A 20,848-nucleotide genomic window follows, 5' to 3' on the forward strand; every position below is an offset into this window, starting at 1 on the left:
AAGCTCCAGGGCATCATGTGGTGCTGTGGCTTAGTTGGTTAAAGCGCCTGTCTAGTAAACAGGAGATCCTGAGTTCAAATCTCAGCAGCGCCTTTCATTTATTTTCATCAACTCAGAACATAGTTTGTTGATAATTCATCACAAAAAGACATGTGAATGCTTCAGCAGCCTTTACCCTTTCTCACATGTTCAGTAATATGTACCACATTTCTAGATACAGTCCAAATCAGAAAACACAAAAAATGCAATATTCCCCTTTTTTAATATCAGTTATTTTGTAGAAGTAAATTGATGCCAAGGTAACTAGAAAAGAATTCCAGAAATTGCCAATCATCATGTCTGAGCAATCTCCAGGAACAATATGGTGTCCAGTCAGAGGAAATGTTTAAACAAAAGTCAGTAACAATGTGAGTTTCTCAAGATAAATTGATAGACAATTTAGTCATCAGAGTTTAGGGAGCAATAGAAAATAATGGATTATGTGTTACTTAACATAAACAATATTGTGTTAGGAAAGCAATTCCAGAAATAAATCTTTCCATTTATCGAGCAAGCTTCCAGATAAAATGTTAACAATAATTCTATCATTGAGATCTCATGTTTTCATTTCACGATTACTTTTTAACTGTATGAGTACCAACAATAGACTGACTTTAATTTCCCAGGGATGACTACATTAATAAGAACGCCATAATATCTATTACAATAAAGCATATTAACAAGTGACTTGAACAAACATTGTAAGAATGTAGGGCCTGTATATACAAAATAAAGGAGAAAAAAAGCATTATATAACTTACTGTAAGTTTCCAACTGTTTAAAGAATTAATAAAATACTAGTTTCAAAAAAATATATAAAAATAATAAAAAATATTATACTTTAGACATATAATTTGTCATTATATGTAAGGCAGTGCAAGTGGTGCTGTGGCTTAGTTGGTTAAAGTGCCTGTCTAGTAAACAGGAGATCCTGAGTTCATATCTCAGCAGTACCTTTGCTTGATACTTTTTTATCACACCAGTATGTAGTTTTTTGTTGATGCATAACAAAATAAGATGTGTAAAACCTTTATCTGCTTTCACTTTGGCACATTTGGTCACCAATGTAAAAAAGTTTAAAGATGCCATCCATGTCAGAAGACGACAAACAACAAAACTTCACCCTATTTCAACATAAGTTAATTTGTAGAAATATGCCTATGTTAAGGTAAATAGATGAATTTTTACAAAATAGCCTTCATCATATTGGGTAAACTGCAAAATTAATTTAGAGTACATTAAAAAGAGAATAACACAGAAAGTGTTAAAATGTCTGTAAAAAAGTAAGTTTCCCAAGGTACAGTAATTTGAGAGTCAGTTTAGTCATCATAGCTAGAGAATCATTGACATTTAACCCATATTTATTTCCATAACATCCTTAAAATTGTGTTAGGAAAATACTTCTTGATGAAAAGCTAAACTTCTCTTGAAAAAGCATCAATAAAGAATGCTAACCATAATTCTGACTTTTTAAAACAGAGTTCTTAATTTTACTACATGTTTTTGTTTTCTGAATATCAAAAATTAATTGACATTATTCCCATGTAGCATTACTTACAGAGAAATCAATAAAAGTGCTAAAAAAAATTAGAAAATTACTTTGACAAGATATTTTAAGAATGAAGGTGCTGTAAATCATGAATGAAAAGAGAGAAACCAACTTTCTATTTATACTCTAAATTTCCACCGGTTTGAAAAATTGATGAAGCAATAGTTATAAGAATATCAAAAATTGTTACCAAATAGCATATCTTAGATATATCATTTTTCTTTGTGAAGCTCCAGGGCATCATGTGGTGCTGTGGCTTAGTTGGTTAAAGTGCCTGTCTAGTAAACAGGAGATCCTGAGTTCAAATCTCAGCAGCACCTTTCAATTATTTTCATCAACTCAGAACATAGTTTGTTGATAATTCATCACAAAAAGACATGTGAATGCTTCAGCAGCCTTTACCCTTTCTCACATGTTCAATAATATGTACCACATTTCTAGATACAGTCCAAATCAGAAAACACAAAAAAATGCAATATTCCCCTTTTTTAATATCAGTTATTTTGTAGAAGTAAATTGATGCCAAGGTAACTAGAAAAGAATTCCAGAAATTGCCAATCATCATGTCTGAGCAATCTCCAGGAACAATATGGTGTCCAGTCAAAGGAAATGTTTAAACAAAAGTCAGTAACAATGTGAGTTTCTCAAGATAAATTGATAGACAATTTAGTCATCAGAGTTTAGGGAGCAATAGAAAATAATGGATTATTTGTTATTTAACATAAACAATATTGTGTTAGGAAAGCAATTCCAGAAATAAATCTTTCCATTTATCGAGCAAGCTTCCAGATAAAATGTTAACAATAATTCTATCATTGAGATCTCATGTTTTCATTTCACGATTACTTTTTAACTGTATGAGTACCAACAATAGACTGACTTTAATTTCCCAGGGATGACTACATTAATAAGAACGCCATAATATCTATTACAATAAAGCATATTAACAAGTGACTTGAACAAACATTGTAAGAATGTAGGGCCTGTATATACAAAATAAAGGAGAAAAAAGCATTATATAACTTACTGTAAGTTTCCAACTGTTTAAAGAATTAATAAAATACTAGTTTCAAAAAAATATATAAAAATAATAAAAAATATTATACTTTAGACATATAATTTGTCATTATATGTAAGGCAGTGCAAGTGGTGCTGTGGCTTAGTTGGTTAAAGTGCCTGTCTAGTAAACAGGAGATCCTGAGTTCATATCTCAGCAGTACCTTTGCTTGATACCTTTTTATCACACCAGTATGTAGTTTTTTGTTGATGCATAACAAAATAAGATGTGTAAAACCTTTATCTGCTTTCACTTTGGCACATTTGGTCACCAATGTAAAAAAAGTTTAAAGATGCCATCCATGTCAGAAGACGACAAACAACAAAACTTCACCGTATTTCAACATAAGTTAATTTGTAGAAATATGCCTATGTTAAGGTAAATAGATTAATTTTTACAAAATAGCCTTCATCATATTGGGTAAACTGCAAAATTAATTTAGAGTACATTAAAAAGAGAATAACACAGAAAGTGTTAAAATGTCTGTAAAAAAGTAAGTTTCCCAAGGTACAGTAATTTGAGAGTCAGTTTAGTCATCATAGCTAGAGAATCATTGACATTTAACCCATATTTATTTCCATAACATCCTTAAAATTGTGTTAGGAAAATACTTGTTGATGAAAAGCTAAACTTCTCTTGAAAAAGCATCAATAAAGAATGCTAACCATAATTCTGACTTTTTAAAACAGAGTTCTTAATTTTACTACATGTTTTTGTTTTCTGAATATCAAAAATTCATTGACATTATTCCCATGTAGCATTACTTACAGAGAAATCAATAAAAGTGCTAAAAAAAATTAGAAAATTACTTTGACAAGATATTTTAAGAATGAAGGTGCTGTAAATCATGAATGAAAAGAGAGAACACAACTTTCTATTTATACTCTAAATTTCCACCGGTTTGAAAAATTGATGAAGCAATAGTTATAAGAATATAAAAAATTTTTACCAAATAGCATATCTTAGATATATCATTTTTCTTTGTGAAGCTCCAGGGCATCATGTGGTGCTGTGGCTTAGTTGGTTAAAGCGCCTGTCTAGTAAACAGGAGATCCTGAGTTCAAATCTCAGCAGCGCCTTTCATTTATTTTCATCAACTCAGAACATAGTTTGTTGATAATTCATCACAAAAAGACATGTGAATGCTTCAGCAGCCTTTACCATTTCTCACATGTTCAGTAATATGTACCACATTTCTAGATACAGTCCAAATCAGAAAATACAAAAAAATGCAATATTCCCCTTTTTTAATATCAGTTATTTTGTAGAAGTAAATTGATGCCAAGGTAACTAGAAAAGAATTCCAGAAATTGCCAATCATCATGTCTGAGCAATCTCCAGGAACAATATGGTGTCCAGTCAGAGGAAATGTTTAAACAAAAGTCAGTAACAATGTGAGTTTCTCAAGATAAATTGATAGACAATTTAGTCATCAGAGTTTAGGGAGCAATAGAAAATAATGGATTATTTGTTACTTAACATAAACAATATTGTGTTAGGAAAGCAATTCCAGAAATAAATCTTTCCATTTATCGAGCAAGCTTCCAGATAAAATGTTAACAATAATTCTATCATTGAGATCTCATGTTTTTATTTCACGATTACTTTTTAACTGTATGAGTACCAACAATAGACTGACTTTAATTTCCCAGGGATGACTACATTAATAAGAACGCCATAATATCTATTACAATAAAGCATATTAACAAGTGACTTGAACAAACATTGTAAGAATGTAGGGCCTGTATATACAAAATAAAGGAGAAAAAAGCATTATATAACTTACTGTAAGTTTCCAACTGTTTAAAGAATTAATAAAATACTAGTTTCAAAAAAATATATAAAAATAATAAAAAATATTGTATTTTAGACATATAATTTGTCATTATATGTAAGGCAGTGCAAGTGGTGCTGTGGCTTAGTTGGTTAAAGTGCCTGTCTAGTAAACAGGAGATCCTGAGTTCATATCTCAGCAGTACCTTTGCTTGATACCTTTTTATCACACCAGTATGTAGTTTTTTGTTGATGCATAACAAAATAAGATGTGTAAAACCTTTATCTGCTTTCACTTTGGCACATTTGGTCACCAATGTAAAAAAGTTTAAAGATGCCATCCATGTCAGAAGACGACAAACAACAAAACTTCACCCTATTTCAACATAAGTTAATTTGTAGAAATATGCCTATGTTAAGGTAAATAGATGAATTTTTACAAAATAGCCTTCATCATATTGAGTAAACTGCAAAATTAATTTAGAGTACATTAAAAAGAGAATAACACAGAAAGTGTTAAAATGTCTGTAAAAAAGTAAGTTTCCCAAGGTACAGTAATTTGAGAGTCAGTTTAGTCATCATAGCTAGAGAATCATTGACATTTAACCCATATTTATTTCCATAACATCCTTAAAATTGTGTTAGGAAAATACTTCTTGATGAAAAGCTAAACTTCTCTTGAAAAAGCATCAATAAAGAATGCTAACCATAATTCTGACTTTTTAAAACAGAGTTCTTAATTTTACTACATGTTTTTGTTTTCTGAATATCAAAAATTAATTGACATTTATTCCCATGTAGCATTACTTACAGAGAAATCAATAAAAGTGCTAAATAAAAATTAGAAAATTACTTTGACAAGATATTTTAAGAATGAAGGTGCTGTAAATCATGAATGAAAAGAGAGAACCCAACTTTCTATTTATACTCTAAATTTCCACCGGTTTGAAAAATTGATAAAGCAATAGTTATAAGAATATCAAAAATTGTTACCAAATAGCATATCTTAGATATATAATTTTTCTTTGTGAAGCTCCAGGGCATCATGTGGTGCTGTGGCTTAGTTGGTTAAAGCGCCTGTCTAGTAAACAGGAGATCCTGAGTTCAAATCTCAGCAGCGCCTTTCATTTATTTTCATCAACTCAGAACATAGTTTGTTGATAATTCATCACAAAAAGACATGTGAATGCTTCAGCAGCCTTTACCCTTTCTTACATGTTCAGTAATATGTACCACATTTCTAGATACAGTCCAAATCAGAAAACACAAAAAAATGCAATATTCCCCTTTTTTAATATCAGTTATTTTGTAGAAGTAAATTGATGCCAAGGTAACTAGAAAAGAATTCCAGAAATTGCCAATCATCATGTCTGAGCAATCTCCAGGAACAATATGGTGTCCAGTCAGAGGAAATGTTTAAACAAAAGTCAGTAACAATGTGAGTTTCTCAAGATAAATTGATAGACAATTTAGTCATCAGAGTTTAGGGAGCAATAGAAAATAATGGATTATTTGTTACTTAACATAAACAATATTGTGTTAGGAAAGCAATTCCAGAAATAAATCTTTCCATTTATCGAGCAAGCTTCCAGATAAAATGTTAACAATAATTCTATCATTGAGATCTCATGTTTTCATTTCACGATTACTTTTTAACTGTATGAGTACCAACAATAGACTGACTTTAATTTCCCAGGGATGACTACATTAATAAGAACGCCATAATATCTATTACAATAAAGCATATTAACAAGTGACTTGAACAAACATTGTAAGAATGTAGGGCCTGTATATACAAAATAAAGGAGAAAAAAGCATTATATAACTTACTGTAAGTTTCCAACTGTTTAAAGAATTAATAAAATACTAGTTTCAAAAAAATATATAAAAATAATTAAAAATATTATACTTTAGACATATAATTTGTCATTATATGTAAGGCAGTGCAAGTGGTGCTGTGGCTTAGTTGGTTAAAGTGCCTGTCTAGTAAACAGGAGATCCTGAGTTCATATCTCAGCAGTACCTTTGCTTGATACATTTTTATCACACCAGTATGTAGTTTTTTGTTGATGCATAACAAAATAAGATGTGTAAAACCTTTATCTGCTTTCACTTTGGCACATTTGGTCACCAATGTAAAAAAGTTTAAAGATGCCATCCATGTCAGAAGACGACAAACAACAAAACTTCACCCTATTTCAACATAAGTTAATTTGTAGAAATATGCCTATGTTAAGGTAAATAGATGAATTTTTACAAAATAGCCTTCATCATATTGGGTAAACTGCAAAATTAATTTAGAGTACATTAAAAAGAGAATAACACAGAAAGTGTTAAAATGTCTGTAAAAAAGTAAGTTTCCCAAGGTACAGTAATTTGAGAGTCAGTTTAGTCATCATAGCTAGAGAATCATTGACATTTAACCCATATTTATTTCCATAACATCCTTAAAATTGTGTTAGGAAAATACTTCTTGATGAAAAGCTAAACTTCTCTTGAAAAAGCATCAATAAAGAATGCTAACCATAATTCTGACTTTTTAAAACAGAGTTCTTAATTTTACTACATGTTTTTGTTTTCTGAATATCAAAAATTAATTGACATTATTCCCATGTAGCATTACTTACAGAGAAATCAATAAAAGTGCTAAAAAAAATTAGAAAATTACTTTGACAAGATATTTTAAGAATGAAGGTGCTGTAAATCATGAATGAAAAGAGAGAACACAACTTTCTATTTATACTCTAAATTTCCACCGGTTTGAAAAATTGATGAAGCAATAGTTATAAGAATATCAAAAATTGTTACCAAATAGCATATCTTAGATATATAATTTTTCTTTGTGAAGCTCTAGGGCAGTATGTGGTGCTGTGGCTTAGTTGGTTAAAGCGCCTGTCTAGTAAACAGGAGATCCTGAGTTCAAATCTCAGCAGCGCCTTTCATTTATTTTCATCAACTCAGAACATAGTTTGTTGATAATTCATCACAAAAAGACATGTGAATGCTTCAGCAGCCTTTACCCTTTCTCACATGTTCAGTAATATGTACCACATTTCTAGATACAGTCCAAATCAGAAAACACAAAAAATGCAATATTCCCCTTTTTTAATATCAGTTATTTTGTAGAAGTAAATTGATGCCAAGGTAACTAGAAAAGAATTCCAGAAATTGCCAATCATCATGTCTGAGCAATCTCCAGGAACAATATGGTGTCCAGTCAGAGGAAATGTTTAAACAAAAGTCAGTAACAATGTGAGTTTCTCAAGATAAATTGATAGACAATTTAGTCATCAGAGTTTAGGGAGCAATAGAAAATAATGGATTATTTGTTACTTAACATAAACAATATTGTGTTAGGAAAGCAATTGCAAAAATAAATCTTTCCATTTATTGAGCAAGCTACCAGATAAAATGTTAACAATAATTCTATCATTGAGATCTCATGTTTTCATTTCACGATTACTTTTTAACTGTATGAGTACCAACAATAGACTGACTTTAATTTCCCAGGGATGACTACATTAATAAGAACGCCATAATATCTATTACAATAAAGCATATTAACAAGTGACTTGAACAAACATTGTAAGAATGTAGGGCCTGTATATACAAAATAAAGGAGAAAAAAGCATTATATAACTTACTGTAAGTTTCCAACTGTTTAAAGAATTAATAAAATACTAGTTTCAAAAAAATATATAAAAATAATTAAAAATATTATACTTTAGACATATAATTTGTCATTATATGTAAGGCAGTGCAAGTGGTGCTGTGGCTTAGTTGGTTAAAGTGCCTGTCTAGTAAACAGGAGATCCTGAGTTCATATCTCAGCAGTACCTTTGCTTGATACATTTTTATCACACCAGTATGTAGTTTTTTGTTGATGCATAACAAAATAAGATGTGTAAAACCTTTATCTGCTTTCACTTTGGCACATTTGGTCACCAATGTAAAAAAGTTTAAAGATGCCATCCATGTCAGAAGACGACAAACAACAAAACTTCACCCTATTTCAACATAAGTTAATTTGTAGAAATATGCCTATGTTAAGGTAAATAGATGAATTTTTACAAAATAGCCTTCATCATATTGGGTAAACTGCAAAATTAATTTAGAGTACATTAAAAAGAGAATAACACAGAAAGTGTTAAAATGTCTGTAAAAAAGTAAGTTTCCCAAGGTACAGTAATTTGAGAGTCAGTTTAGTCATCATAGCTAGAGAATCATTGACATTTAACCCATATTTATTTCCATAACATCCTTAAAATTGTGTTAGGAAAATACTTCTTGATGAAAAGCTAAACTTCTCTTGAAAAAGCATCAATAAAGAATGCTAACCATAATTCTGACTTTTTAAAACAGAGTTCTTAATTTTACTACATGTTTTTGTTTTCTGAATATCAAAAATTAATTGACATTATTCCCATGTAGCATTACTTACAGAGAAATCAATAAAAGTGCTAAAAAAAATTAGAAAATTACTTTGACAAGATATTTTAAGAATGAAGGTGCTGTAAATCATGAATGAAAAGAGAGAACACAACTTTCTATTTATACTCTAAATTTCCACCGGTTTGAAAAATTGATGAAGCAATAGTTATAAGAATATCAAAAATTGTTACCAAATAGCATATCTTAGATATATAATTTTTCTTTGTGAAGCTCTAGGGCAGTATGTGGTGCTGTGGCTTAGTTGGTTAAAGCGCCTGTCTAGTAAACAGGAGATCCTGAGTTCAAATCTCAGCAGCGCCTTTCATTTATTTTCATCAACTCAGAACATAGTTTGTTGATAATTCATCACAAAAAGACATGTGAATGCTTCAGCAGCCTTTACCCTTTCTCACATGTTCAGTAATATGTACCACATTTCTAGATACAGTCCAAATCAGAAAACACATAAAATGCAATATTCCCCTTTTTTAATATCAGTTATTTTGTAGAAGTAAATTGATGCCAAGGTAACTAGAAAAGAATTCCAGAAATTGCCAATCATCATGTCTGAGCAATCTCCAGGAACAATATGGTGTCCAGTCAGAGGAAATGTTTAAACAAAAGTCAGTAACAATGTGAGTTTCTCAAGATAAATTGATAGACAATTTAGTCATCAGAGTTTAGGGAGCAATAGAAAATAATGGATTATTTGTTACTTAACATAAACAATATTGTGTTAGGAAAGCAATTGCAAAAATAAATCTTTCCATTTATTGAGCAAGCTACCAGATAAAATGTTAACAATAATTCTATCATTGAGATCTCATGTTTTCATTTCACGATTACTTTTTAACTGTATGAGTACCAACAATAGACTGACTTTAATTTCCCAGGGATGACTACATTAATAAGAACGCCATAATATCTATTACAATAAAGCATATTAACAAGTGACTTGAACAAACATTGTAAGAATGTAGGGCCTGTATATACAAAATAAAGGAGAAAAAAGCATTATATAACTTACTGTAAGTTTCCAACTGTTTAAAGAATTAATAAAATACTAGTTTCAAAAAAATATATAAAAATAATTAAAAATATTATACTTTAGACATATAATTTGTCATTATATGTAAGGCAGTGCAAGTGGTGCTGTGGCTTAGTTGGTTAAAGTGCCTGTCTAGTAAACAGGAGATCCTGAGTTCATATCTCAGCAGTACCTTTGCTTGATACATTTTTATCACACCAGTATGTAGTTTTTTGTTGATGCATAACAAAATAAGATGTGTAAAACCTTTATCTGCTTTCACTTTGGCACATTTGGTCACCAATGTAAAAAAGTTTAAAGATGCCATCCATGTCAGAAGACGACAAACAACAAAACTTCACCCTATTTCAACATAAGTTAATTTGTAGAAATATGCCTATGTTAAGGTAAATAGATGAATTTTTACAAAATAGCCTTCATCATATTGGGTAAACTGCAAAATTAATTTAGAGTACATTAAAAAGAGAATAACACAGAAAGTGTTAAAATGTCTGTAAAAAAGTAAGTTTCCCAAGGTACAGTAATTTGAGAGTCAGTTTAGTCATCATAGCTAGAGAATCATTGACATTTAACCCATATTTATTTCCATAACATCCTTAAAATTGTGTTAGGAAAATACTTCTTGATGAAAAGCTAAACTTCTCTTGAAAAAGCATCAATAAAGAATGCTAACCATAATTCTGACTTTTTAAAACAGAGTTCTTAATTTTACTACATGTTTTTGTTTTCTGAATATCAAAAATTAATTGACATTATTCCCATGTAGCATTACTTACAGAGAAATCAATAAAAGTGCTAAAAAAAATTAGAAAATTACTTTGACAAGATATTTTAAGAATGAAGGTGCTGTAAATCATGAATGAAAAGAGAGAACACAACTTTCTATTTATACTCTAAATTTCCACCGATTTGAAAAATTGATGAAGCAATAGTTATAAGAATATCAAAAATTGTTACCAAATAGCATATCTTAGATATATAATTTTTCTTTGTGAAGCGCTAGGGCAGTATGTGGTGCTGTGGCTCAGTTGGTTAAAGCGCCTGTCTAGTAAACAGGAGATCCTGAGTTCAAATCTCAGCAGCGCCTTTCATTTATTTTCATCAACTCAGAACATAGTTTGTTGATAATTCATCACAAAAAGACATGTGAATGCTTCAGCAGCCTTTACCCTTTCTCACATGTTCAGTAATATGTACCACATTTCTAGATACAGTCCAAATCAGAAAACACAAAAATATGCAATATTCCCCTTTTTTAATATCAGTTATTTTGTAGAAGTAAATTGATGCCAAGGTAACTAGAAAAGAATTCCAGAAATTGCCAATCATCATGTCTGAGCAATCTCCAGGAACAATATGGTGTCCAGTCAAAGGAAATGTTTAAACAAAAGTCAGTAACAATGTGAGTTTCTCAAGATAAATTGATAGACAATTTAGTCATCAGAGTTTAGGGAGCAATAGAAAATAATGGATTATTTGTTACTTAACATAAACAATATTGTGTTAGGAAAGCAATTCCAGAAATAAATCTTTCCATTTATCGAGCAAGCTTCCAGATAAAATGTTAACAATAATTCTATCATTGAGATCTCATGTTTTCATTTCACGATTACTTTTTAACTGTATGAGTACCAACAATAGACTGACTTTAATTTCCCAGGGATGACTACATTAACAAGAACGCCATAATATCTATTACAATAAAGCATATTAACAAGTGACTTGAACAGACATTGTAAGAATGTAGGGCCTGTATATACAAAATAAAGGAGAAAAAAAGCATTATATAACTTACTGTAAGTTTCCAACTGTTTAAAGAATTAATAAAATACTAGTTTCAAAAAAATATATAAAAATAATAAAAAATATTATACTTTAGACATATAATTTGTCATTATATGTAAGGCAGTGCAAGTGGTGCTGTGGCTTAGTTGGTTAAAGTGCCTGTCTAGTAAACAGGAGATCCTGAGTTCATATCTCAGCAGTACCTTTGCTTGATACCTTTTTATCACACCAGTATGTAGTTTTTTGTTGATGCATAACAAAATAAGATGTGTAAAACCTTTATCTGCTTTCACTTTGGCACATTTGGTCACCAATGTAAAAAAGTTTAAAGATGCCATCCATGTCAGAAGACGACAAACAACAAAACTTCACCCTATTTCAACATAAGTTAATTTGTAGAAATATGCCTATGTTAAGGTAAATAGATGAATTTTTACAAAATAGCCTTCATCATATTGGGTAAACTGCAAAATTAATTTAGAGTACATTAAAAAGAGAATAACACAGAAAGTGTTAAAATGTCTGTAAAAAAGTAAGTTTCCCAAGGTACAGTAATTTGAGAGTCAGTTTAGTCATCATAGCTAGAGAATCATTGACATTTAATCCATATTTATTTCCATAACATCCTTAAAATTGTGTTAGGAAAATACTTCTTGATGAAAAGCTAAACTTCTCTTGAAAAAGCATCAATAAAGAATGCTAACCATAATTCTGACTTTTTAAAACAGAGTTCTTAATTTTACTACATGTTTTTGATTTCTGAATATCAAAAATTAATTGACATTTATTCCCATGTAGCATTACTTACAGAGAAATCAATAAAAGTGCTAAAAAAATTAGAAAATTACTTTGACAAGATATTTTAAGAATGAAGGTGCTGTAAATCATGAATGAAAAGAGAGAACACAACTTTCTATTTATACTCTAAATTTCCACCGGTTTGAAAAATTGATGAAGCAATAGTTATAAGAATATCAAAAATTGTTACCAAATAGCATATCTTAGATATATCATTTTTCTTTGTGAAGCTCTAGGGCATCATGTGGTGCTGTGGCTTAGTTGGTTAAAGCACCTGTTTAGTAAACAGGAGATCCTGAGTTCAAATGTCAGCAGCGCCTTTCATTTATTTTCATCAACTCAGAACATAGTTTGTTGATAATTCATCACAAAAAGACATGTGAATGCTTCAGCAGCCTTTACCCTTTCTCACATGTTCAGTAATATGTACCACATTTCTAGATACAGTCCAAATCAGAAAACACAAAAAATGCAATATTCCCCTTTTTTAATATCAGTTATTTTGTAGAAATAAATTGATGCCAAGGTAACTAGAAAAGAATTCCAGAAATTGCCAATCATCATGTCTGAGCAATCTCCAGGAACAATATGGTGTCCAGTCAGAGGAAATGTTTAAACAAAAGTCAGTAACAATGTGAGTTTCTCAAGATAAATTGATAGACAATTTAGTCATCAGAGTTTAGGGAGCAATAGAAAATAATGGATTATGTGTTACTTAACATAAACAATATTGTGTTAGGAAAGCAATTCCAGAAATAAATCTTTCCATTTATCGAGCAAGCTTCCAGATAAAATGTTAACAATAATTCTATCATTGAGATCTCATGTTTTCATTTCACGATTACTTTTTAACTGTATGAGTACCAACAATAGACTGACTTTAATTTCCCAGGGATGACTACATTAATAAGAACGCCATAATATCTATTACAATAAAGCATATTAACAAGTGACTTGAACAAACATTGTAAGAATGTAGGGCCTGTATATACAAAATAAAGGAGAAAAAAAGCATTATATAACTTACTGTAAGTTTCCAACTGTTTAAAGAATTAATAAAATACTAGTTTCAAAAAAATATATAAAAATAATAAAAAATATTATACTTTAGACATATAATTTGTCATTATATGTAAGGCAGTGCAAGTGGTGCTGTGGCTTAGTTGGTTAAAGTGCCTGTCTAGTAAACAGGAGATCCTGAGTTCATATCTCAGCAGTACCTTTGCTTGATACTTTTTTATCACACCAGTATGTAGTTTTTTGTTGATGCATAACAAAATAAGATGTGTAAAACCTTTATCTGCTTTCACTTTGGCACATTTGGTCACCAATGTAAAAAAGTTTAAAGATGCCATCCATGTCAGAAGACGACAAACAACAAAACTTCACCCTATTTCAACATAAGTTAATTTGTAGAAATATGCCTATGTTAAGGTAAATAGATGAATTTTTACAAAATAGCCTTCATCATATTGGGTAAACTGCAAAATTAATTTAGAGTACATTAAAAAGAGAATAACACAGAAAGTGTTAAAATGTCTGTAAAAAAGTAAGTTTCCCAAGGTACAGTAATTTGAGAGTCAGTTTAGTCATCATAGCTAGAGAATCATTGACATTTAATCCATATTTATTTCCATAACATCCTTAAAATTGTGTTAGGAAAATACTTCTTGATGAAAAGCTAAACTTCTCTTGAAAAAGCATCAATAAAGAATGCTAACCATAATTCTGACTTTTTAAAACAGAGTTCTTAATTTTACTACATGTTTTTGATTTCTGAATATCAAAAATTAATTGACATTTATTCCCATGTAGCATTACTTACAGAGAAATCAATAAAAGTGCTAAAAAAATTAGAAAATTACTTTGACAAGATATTTTAAGAATGAAGGTGCTGTAAATCATGAATGAAAAGAGAGAACACAACTTTCTATTTATACTCTAAATTTCCACCGGTTTGAAAAATTGATGAAGCAATAGTTATAAGAATATCAAAAATTGTTACCAAATAGCATATCTTAGATATATCATTTTTCTTTGTGAAGCTCTAGGGCATCATGTGGTGCTGTGGCTTAGTTGGTTAAAACACCTGTTTAGTAAACAGGAGATCCTGAGTTCAAATGTCAGCAGCGCCTTTCATTTATTTTCATCAACTCAGAACATAGTTTGTTGATAATTCATCACAAAAAGACATGTGAATGCTTCAGCAGCCTTTACCCTTTCTCACATGTTCAGTAATATGTACCACATTTCTAGATACAGTCCAAATCAGAAAACACAAAAAATGCAATATTCCCCTTTTTTAATATCAGTTATTTTGTAGAAGTAAATTGATGCCAAGGTAACTAGAAAAGAATTCCAGAAATTGCCAATCATCATGTCTGAGCAATCTCCAGGAACAATATGGTGTCCAGTCAGAGGAAATGTTTAAACAAAAGTCAGTAACAATGTGAGTTTCTCAAGATAAATTGATAGACAATTTAGTCATCAGAGTTTAGGGAGCAATAGAAAATAATGGATTATGTGTTACTTAACATAAACAATATTGTGTTAGGAAAGCAATTCCAGAAATAAATCTTTCCATTTATCGAGCAAGCTTCTAGATAAAATGTTAACAATAATTCTATCATTGAGATCTCATGTTTTCATTTCACGATTACTTTTTAACTGTATGAGTACCAACAATAGACTGACTTTAATTTCCCAGGGATGACTACATTAATAAGAACGCCATAATATCTATTACAATAAAGCATATTAACAAGTGACTTGAACAAACATTGTAAGAATGTAGGGCCTGTATATACAAAATAAAGGAGAAAAAAAGCATTATATAACTTACTGTAAGTTTCCAACTGTTTAAAGAATTAATAAAATACTAGTTTCAAAAAAATATATAAAAATAATAAAAAATATTATACTTTAGACATATAATTTGTCATTATATGTAAGGCAGTGCAAGTGGTGCTGTGGCTTAGTTGGTTAAAGTGCCTGTCTAGTAAACAGGAGATCCTGAGTTCATATCTCAGCAGTACCTTTGCTTGATACTTTTTTATCACACCAGTATGTAGTTTTTTGTTGATGCATAACAAAATAAGATGTGTAAAACCTTTATCTGCTTTCACTTTGGCACATTTGGTCACCAATGTAAAAAAGTTTAAAGATGCCATCCATGTCAGAAGACGACAAACAACAAAACTTCACCCTATTTCAACATAAGTTAATTTGTAGAAATATGCCTATGTTAAGGTAAATAGATGAATTTTTACAAAATAGCCTTCATCATATTGGGTAAACTGCAAAATTAATTTAGAGTACATTAAAAAGAGAATAACACAGAAAGTGTTAAAATGTCTGTAAAAAAGTAAGTTTCCCAAGGTACAGTAATTTGAGAGTCAGTTTAGTCATCATAGCTAGAGAATCATTGACATTTAACCCATATTTATTTCCATAACATCCTTAAAATTGTGTTAGGAAAATACTTCTTGATGAAAAGCTAAACTTCTCTTGAAAAAGCATCAATAAAGAATGCTAACCATAATTCTGACTTTTTAAAACAGAGTTCTTAATTTTACTACATGTTTTTGTTTTCTGAATATCAAAAATTAATTGACATTATTCCCATGTAGCATTACTTACAGAGAAATCAATAAAAGTGCTAAAAAAAATTAGAAAATTACTTTGACAAGATATTTTAAGAATGAAGGTGCTGTAAATCATGAATGAAAAGAGAGAACACAACTTTCTATTTATACTCTAAATTTCCACCGGTTTGAAAAATTGATGAAGCAATAGTTATAAGAATATCAAAAATTGTTACCAAATAGCATATCTTAGATATATAATTTTTCTTTGTGAAGCTCTAGGGCAGTATGTGGTGCTGTGGCTTAGTTGGTTAAAGCGCCTGTCTAGTAAACAGGAGATCCTGAGTTCAAATCTCAGCAGCGCCTTTCATTTATTTTCATCAACTCAGAACATAGTTTGTTGATAATTCATCACAAAAAGACATGTGAATGCTTCAGCAGCCTTTACCCTTTCTCACATGTTCAGTAATATGTACCACATTTCTAGATACAGTCCAAATCAGAAAACACAAAAAATGCAATATTCCCCTTTTTTAATATCAGTTATTTTGTAGAAGTAAATTGATGCCAAGGTAACTAGAAAAGAATTCCAGAAATTGCCAATCATCATGTCTGAGCAATCTCCAGGAACAATATGGTGTCCAGTCAGAGGAAATGTTTAAACAAAAGTCAGTAACAATGTGAGTTTCTCAAGATAAATTGATAGACAATTTAGTCATCAGAGTTTAGGGAGCAATAGAAAATAATGGATTATTTGTTACTTAACATAAACAATATTGTGTTAGGAAAGCAATTGCAAAAATAAATCTTTCCATTTATTGAGCAAGCTTCCAGATAAAATGTTAACAATAATTCTATCATTGAGATCTCATGTTTTCATTTCACGATTACTTTTTAACTGTATGAGTACCAACAATAGACTGACTTTAATTTCCCAGGGATGACTACATTAATAAGAACGCCATAATATCTATTACAATAAAGCATATTAACAAGTGACTTGAACAAGATATTGTAAGAATGTAGGGCCTGTATATACAAAATAAAGGAGAAAAAATCATTATATAACTTACTGTAAGTTTCCAACTGTTTAAAGAATTAATAAAATACTAGTATCAAAAAAATATATAAAAATAATAAAAAATATTATACTTTAGACATATAATTTGTCATTATATGTAAGGCAGTGCAAGTGGTGCTGTGGCTTAGTTGGTTAAAGTGCCTGTCTAGTAAACAGGAGATCCTGAGTTCATATCTCAGCAGTACCTTTGCTTGATACCTTTTTATCACACCAGTATGTAGTTTTTTGTTGATGCATAACAAAATAAGATGTGTAAAACCTTTATCTGCTTTCACTTTGGCACATTTGGTCACCAATGTAAAAAAGTTTAAAGATGCCATCCATGTCAGAAGACGACAAACAACAAAACTTCACCCTATTTCAACATAAGTTAATTTGTAGAAATATGCCTATGTTAAGGTAAATAGATGAATTTTTACAAAATAGCCTTCATCATATTGGGTAAACTGCAAAATTAATTTAGAGTACATTAAAAAGAGAATAACACAGAAAGTGTTAAAATGTCTGTAAAAAAGTAAGTTTCCCAAGGTACAGTAATTTGAGAGTCAGTTTAGTCATCATAGCTAGAGAATCATTGACATTTAACCCATATTTATTTCCATAACATCCTTAAAATTGTGTTAGGAAAATACTTCTTGATGAAAAGCTAAACTTCTCTTGAAAAAGCATCAATAAAGAATGCTAACCATAATTCTGACTTTTTAAAACAGAGTTCTTAATTTTACTACATGTTTTTGTTTTCTGAATATCAAAAATTCATTGACATTATTCCCATGTAGCATTACTTACAGAGAAATCAATATAAGTGCTAAAAAAAATTAGAAAATTACTTTGACAAGATATTTTAAGAATGAAGGTGCTGTAAATCATGAATGAAAAGAGAGAACACAACTTTCTATTTATACTCTAAATTTCCACCGGTTTGAAAAATTGATGAAGCAATAGTTATAAGAATATAAAAAATTGTTACCAAATAGCATATCTTAGATATATCATTTTTCTTTGTGAAGCTCCAGGGCATCATGTGGTGCTGTGGCTTAGTTGGTTAAAGCGCCTGTCTAGTAAACAGGAGATCCTGAGTTCAAATCTCAGCAGCGCCTTTCATTTATTTTCATCAACTCAGAACATAGTTTGTTGATAATTCATCACAAAAAGACATGTGAATGCTTCAGCAGCCTTTACCATTTCTCACATGTTCAGTAATATGTACCACATTTCTAGATACAGTCCAAATCAGAAAACACAAAAAAATGCAATATTCCCCTTTTTTAATATCAGTTATTTTGTAGAAGTAAATTGATGCCAAGGTAACTAGAAAAGAATTCCAGAAATTGCCAATCATCATGTCTGAGCAATCTCCAGGAACAATATGGTGTCCAGTCAGAGGAAATGTTTAAACAAAAGTCAGTAACAATGTGAGTTTCTCAAGATAAATTGATAGACAATTTAGTCATTAGAGTTTAGGGAGCAATAGAAAATAATGGATTATTTGTTACTTAACATAAACAATATTGTGTTAGGAAAGCAATTCCAGAAATAAATCTTTCCATTTATCGAGCAAGCTTCCAGATAAAATGTTAACAATAATTCTATCATTGAGATCTCATGTTTTCATTTCACGATTACTTTTTAACTGTATGAGTACCAACAATAGACTGACTTTAATTTCCCAGGGATGACTACATTAATAAGAACGCCATAATATCTATTACAATAAAGCATATTAACAAGTGACTTGAACAAACATTGTAAGAATGTAGGGCCTGTATATACAAAATAAAGGAGAAAAAAGCATTATATAACTTACTGTAAGTTTCCAACTGTTTAAAGAATTAATAAAATACTAGTTTCAAAAAAATATATAAAAATAATAAAAAATATTGTACTTTAGACATATAATTTGTCATTATATGTAAGGCAGTGCAAGTGGTGCTGTGGCTTAGTTGGTTAAAGTGCCTGTCTAGTAAACAGGAGATCCTGAGTTCATATCTCAGCAGTACCTTTGCTTGATACCTTTTTATCACACCAGTATGTAGTTTTTTGTTGATGGATAACAAAATAAGATGTGTAAAACCTTTATCTGCTTTCACTTTGGCACATTTGGTCACCAATGTAAAAAAGTTTAAAGATGCCATCCATGTCAGAAGACGACAAACAACAAAACTTCACCCTATTTCAACATAAGTTAATTTGTAGAAATATGCCTATGTTAAGGTAAATAGATGAATTTTTACAAAATAGCCTTCATCATATTGGGTAAACTGCAAAATTAATTTAGAGTACATTAAAAAGAGAATAACACAGAAAGTGTTAAAATGTCTGTAAAAAAGTAAGTTTCCCAAGGTACAGTAATTTGAGAGTCAGTTTAGTCATCATAGCTAGAGAATCATTGACATTTAACCCATATTTATTTCCATAACATCCTTAAAATTGTGTTAGGAAAATACTTCTTAATGAAAAGCTAAACTTCTCTTGAAAAAGCATCAATAAAGAATGCTAACCATAATTCTGACTTTTTAAAACAGAGTTCTTAATTTTACTACATGTTTTTGTTTTCTGAATATCAAAAATTAATTGACATTATTCCCATGTAGCATTACTTACAGAGAAATCAATAAAAGTGCTAAAAAAAATTAGAAAATTACTTTGACAAGATATTTTAAGAATGAAGGTGCTGTAAATCATGAATGAAAAGAGAGAACACAACTTTCTATTTATACTCTAAATTTCCACCGATTTGAAAAATTGATGAAGCAATAGTTATAAGAATATCAAAAATTGTTACCAAATAGCATATCTTAGATATATAATTTTTCTTTGTGAAGCGCTAGGGCAGTATGTGGTGTTGTGGCTTAGTTGGTTAAAGCACCTGTCTAGTAAACAGGAGATCCTGAGTTCAAATCTCAGCAGCGCCTTTCATTTATTTTCATCAACTCAGAACATAGTTTGTTGATAATTCATCACAAAAAGACATGTGAATGCTACAGCAGCCTTTACCCTTTCTCACATGTTCAGTAATATGTACCACATTTCTAGATACAGTCCAAATCAGAAAACACAAAAAAATGCAATATTCCCCTTTTTTAATATCAGTTATTTTGTAGAAGTAAATTGATGCCAAGGTAACTAGAAAAGAATTCCAGAAATTGCCAATCATCATGTCTGAGCAATCTCCAGGAACAATATGGTGTCCAGTCAAAGGAAATGTTTAAACAAAAGTCAGTAACAATGTGAGTTTCTCAAGATAAATTGATAGACAATTTAGTCATCAGAGTTTAGGGAGCAATAGAAAATAATGGATTATTTGTTACTTAACATAAACAATATTGTGTTAGGAAAGCAATTCCAGAAATAAATCTTTCCATTTATCGAGCAAGCTTCCAGATAAAATGTTAACAATAATTCTATCATTGAGATCTCATGTTTTCATTTCACGATTACTTTTTAACTGTATGAGTACCAACAATAGACTGACTTTAATTTCCCAGGGATGACTACATTAACAAGAACGCCATAATATCTATTACAATAAAGCATATTAACAAGTGACTTGAACAAACATTGTAAGAATGTAGGGCCTGTATATACAAAATAAAGGAGAAAAAAGCATTATATAACTTACTGTAAGTTTCCAACTGTTTAAAGAATTAATAAAATACTAGTTTCAAAAAAATATATAAAAATAATAACAAATATTATACTT

At 30.1% G+C, this 20,848-nt stretch overlaps 23 non-coding genes across 23 annotated transcripts; all 23 read left to right on the forward strand.

Annotated features, from left to right (window-relative positions):
• The first annotated feature begins 19 nt into the window (after positions 1-19).
• Positions 20-93, forward strand: TRNAT-AGU (transfer RNA threonine (anticodon AGU)). The gene has a single exon. It is a non-coding gene; the product is annotated as a tRNA-Thr (tRNA).
• Positions 94-921: 828 nt separating this feature from the next.
• On the forward strand, positions 922-995 carry TRNAT-AGU (transfer RNA threonine (anticodon AGU)). The gene has a single exon. It is a non-coding gene; the product is annotated as a tRNA-Thr (tRNA).
• An 839-nt stretch (positions 996-1,834) lies between these two features.
• Positions 1,835-1,908, forward strand: TRNAT-AGU (transfer RNA threonine (anticodon AGU)). The gene has a single exon. It is a non-coding gene; the product is annotated as a tRNA-Thr (tRNA).
• Positions 1,909-2,736: 828 nt separating this feature from the next.
• TRNAT-AGU (transfer RNA threonine (anticodon AGU)) lies at positions 2,737-2,810 on the forward strand. Its single transcript has one exon. It is a non-coding gene; the product is annotated as a tRNA-Thr (tRNA).
• An 840-nt stretch (positions 2,811-3,650) lies between these two features.
• Positions 3,651-3,724, forward strand: TRNAT-AGU (transfer RNA threonine (anticodon AGU)). Its single transcript has one exon. It is a non-coding gene; the product is annotated as a tRNA-Thr (tRNA).
• Positions 3,725-4,552: 828 nt separating this feature from the next.
• Positions 4,553-4,626, forward strand: TRNAT-AGU (transfer RNA threonine (anticodon AGU)). Its single transcript has one exon. It is a non-coding gene; the product is annotated as a tRNA-Thr (tRNA).
• Positions 4,627-5,467: 841 nt separating this feature from the next.
• On the forward strand, positions 5,468-5,541 carry TRNAT-AGU (transfer RNA threonine (anticodon AGU)). Its single transcript has one exon. It is a non-coding gene; the product is annotated as a tRNA-Thr (tRNA).
• Positions 5,542-6,369: 828 nt separating this feature from the next.
• Positions 6,370-6,443, forward strand: TRNAT-AGU (transfer RNA threonine (anticodon AGU)). Its single transcript has one exon. It is a non-coding gene; the product is annotated as a tRNA-Thr (tRNA).
• An 839-nt stretch (positions 6,444-7,282) lies between these two features.
• On the forward strand, positions 7,283-7,356 carry TRNAT-AGU (transfer RNA threonine (anticodon AGU)). The gene has a single exon. It is a non-coding gene; the product is annotated as a tRNA-Thr (tRNA).
• Positions 7,357-8,183: 827 nt separating this feature from the next.
• On the forward strand, positions 8,184-8,257 carry TRNAT-AGU (transfer RNA threonine (anticodon AGU)). Its single transcript has one exon. It is a non-coding gene; the product is annotated as a tRNA-Thr (tRNA).
• An 839-nt stretch (positions 8,258-9,096) lies between these two features.
• TRNAT-AGU (transfer RNA threonine (anticodon AGU)) lies at positions 9,097-9,170 on the forward strand. The gene has a single exon. It is a non-coding gene; the product is annotated as a tRNA-Thr (tRNA).
• Positions 9,171-9,997: 827 nt separating this feature from the next.
• Positions 9,998-10,071, forward strand: TRNAT-AGU (transfer RNA threonine (anticodon AGU)). Its single transcript has one exon. It is a non-coding gene; the product is annotated as a tRNA-Thr (tRNA).
• Positions 10,072-10,910: 839 nt separating this feature from the next.
• TRNAT-AGU (transfer RNA threonine (anticodon AGU)) lies at positions 10,911-10,984 on the forward strand. Its single transcript has one exon. It is a non-coding gene; the product is annotated as a tRNA-Thr (tRNA).
• Positions 10,985-11,813: 829 nt separating this feature from the next.
• TRNAT-AGU (transfer RNA threonine (anticodon AGU)) lies at positions 11,814-11,887 on the forward strand. The gene has a single exon. It is a non-coding gene; the product is annotated as a tRNA-Thr (tRNA).
• Positions 11,888-12,726: 839 nt separating this feature from the next.
• TRNAT-AGU (transfer RNA threonine (anticodon AGU)) lies at positions 12,727-12,800 on the forward strand. The gene has a single exon. It is a non-coding gene; the product is annotated as a tRNA-Thr (tRNA).
• An 828-nt stretch (positions 12,801-13,628) lies between these two features.
• TRNAT-AGU (transfer RNA threonine (anticodon AGU)) lies at positions 13,629-13,702 on the forward strand. The gene has a single exon. It is a non-coding gene; the product is annotated as a tRNA-Thr (tRNA).
• An 839-nt stretch (positions 13,703-14,541) lies between these two features.
• Positions 14,542-14,615, forward strand: TRNAT-AGU (transfer RNA threonine (anticodon AGU)). Its single transcript has one exon. It is a non-coding gene; the product is annotated as a tRNA-Thr (tRNA).
• An 828-nt stretch (positions 14,616-15,443) lies between these two features.
• TRNAT-AGU (transfer RNA threonine (anticodon AGU)) lies at positions 15,444-15,517 on the forward strand. Its single transcript has one exon. It is a non-coding gene; the product is annotated as a tRNA-Thr (tRNA).
• Positions 15,518-16,356: 839 nt separating this feature from the next.
• Positions 16,357-16,430, forward strand: TRNAT-AGU (transfer RNA threonine (anticodon AGU)). The gene has a single exon. It is a non-coding gene; the product is annotated as a tRNA-Thr (tRNA).
• An 828-nt stretch (positions 16,431-17,258) lies between these two features.
• Positions 17,259-17,332, forward strand: TRNAT-AGU (transfer RNA threonine (anticodon AGU)). The gene has a single exon. It is a non-coding gene; the product is annotated as a tRNA-Thr (tRNA).
• An 839-nt stretch (positions 17,333-18,171) lies between these two features.
• TRNAT-AGU (transfer RNA threonine (anticodon AGU)) lies at positions 18,172-18,245 on the forward strand. The gene has a single exon. It is a non-coding gene; the product is annotated as a tRNA-Thr (tRNA).
• An 828-nt stretch (positions 18,246-19,073) lies between these two features.
• TRNAT-AGU (transfer RNA threonine (anticodon AGU)) lies at positions 19,074-19,147 on the forward strand. Its single transcript has one exon. It is a non-coding gene; the product is annotated as a tRNA-Thr (tRNA).
• Positions 19,148-19,986: 839 nt separating this feature from the next.
• Positions 19,987-20,060, forward strand: TRNAT-AGU (transfer RNA threonine (anticodon AGU)). Its single transcript has one exon. It is a non-coding gene; the product is annotated as a tRNA-Thr (tRNA).
• Positions 20,061-20,848: the final 788 nt, after the last annotated feature.

Source organism: Pseudophryne corroboree, chromosome 11 (assembly GCF_028390025.1).
Source record: "Pseudophryne corroboree isolate aPseCor3 chromosome 11, aPseCor3.hap2, whole genome shotgun sequence".
NCBI classification, from domain to species: Eukaryota; Metazoa; Chordata; class Amphibia; order Anura; family Myobatrachidae; genus Pseudophryne; species Pseudophryne corroboree.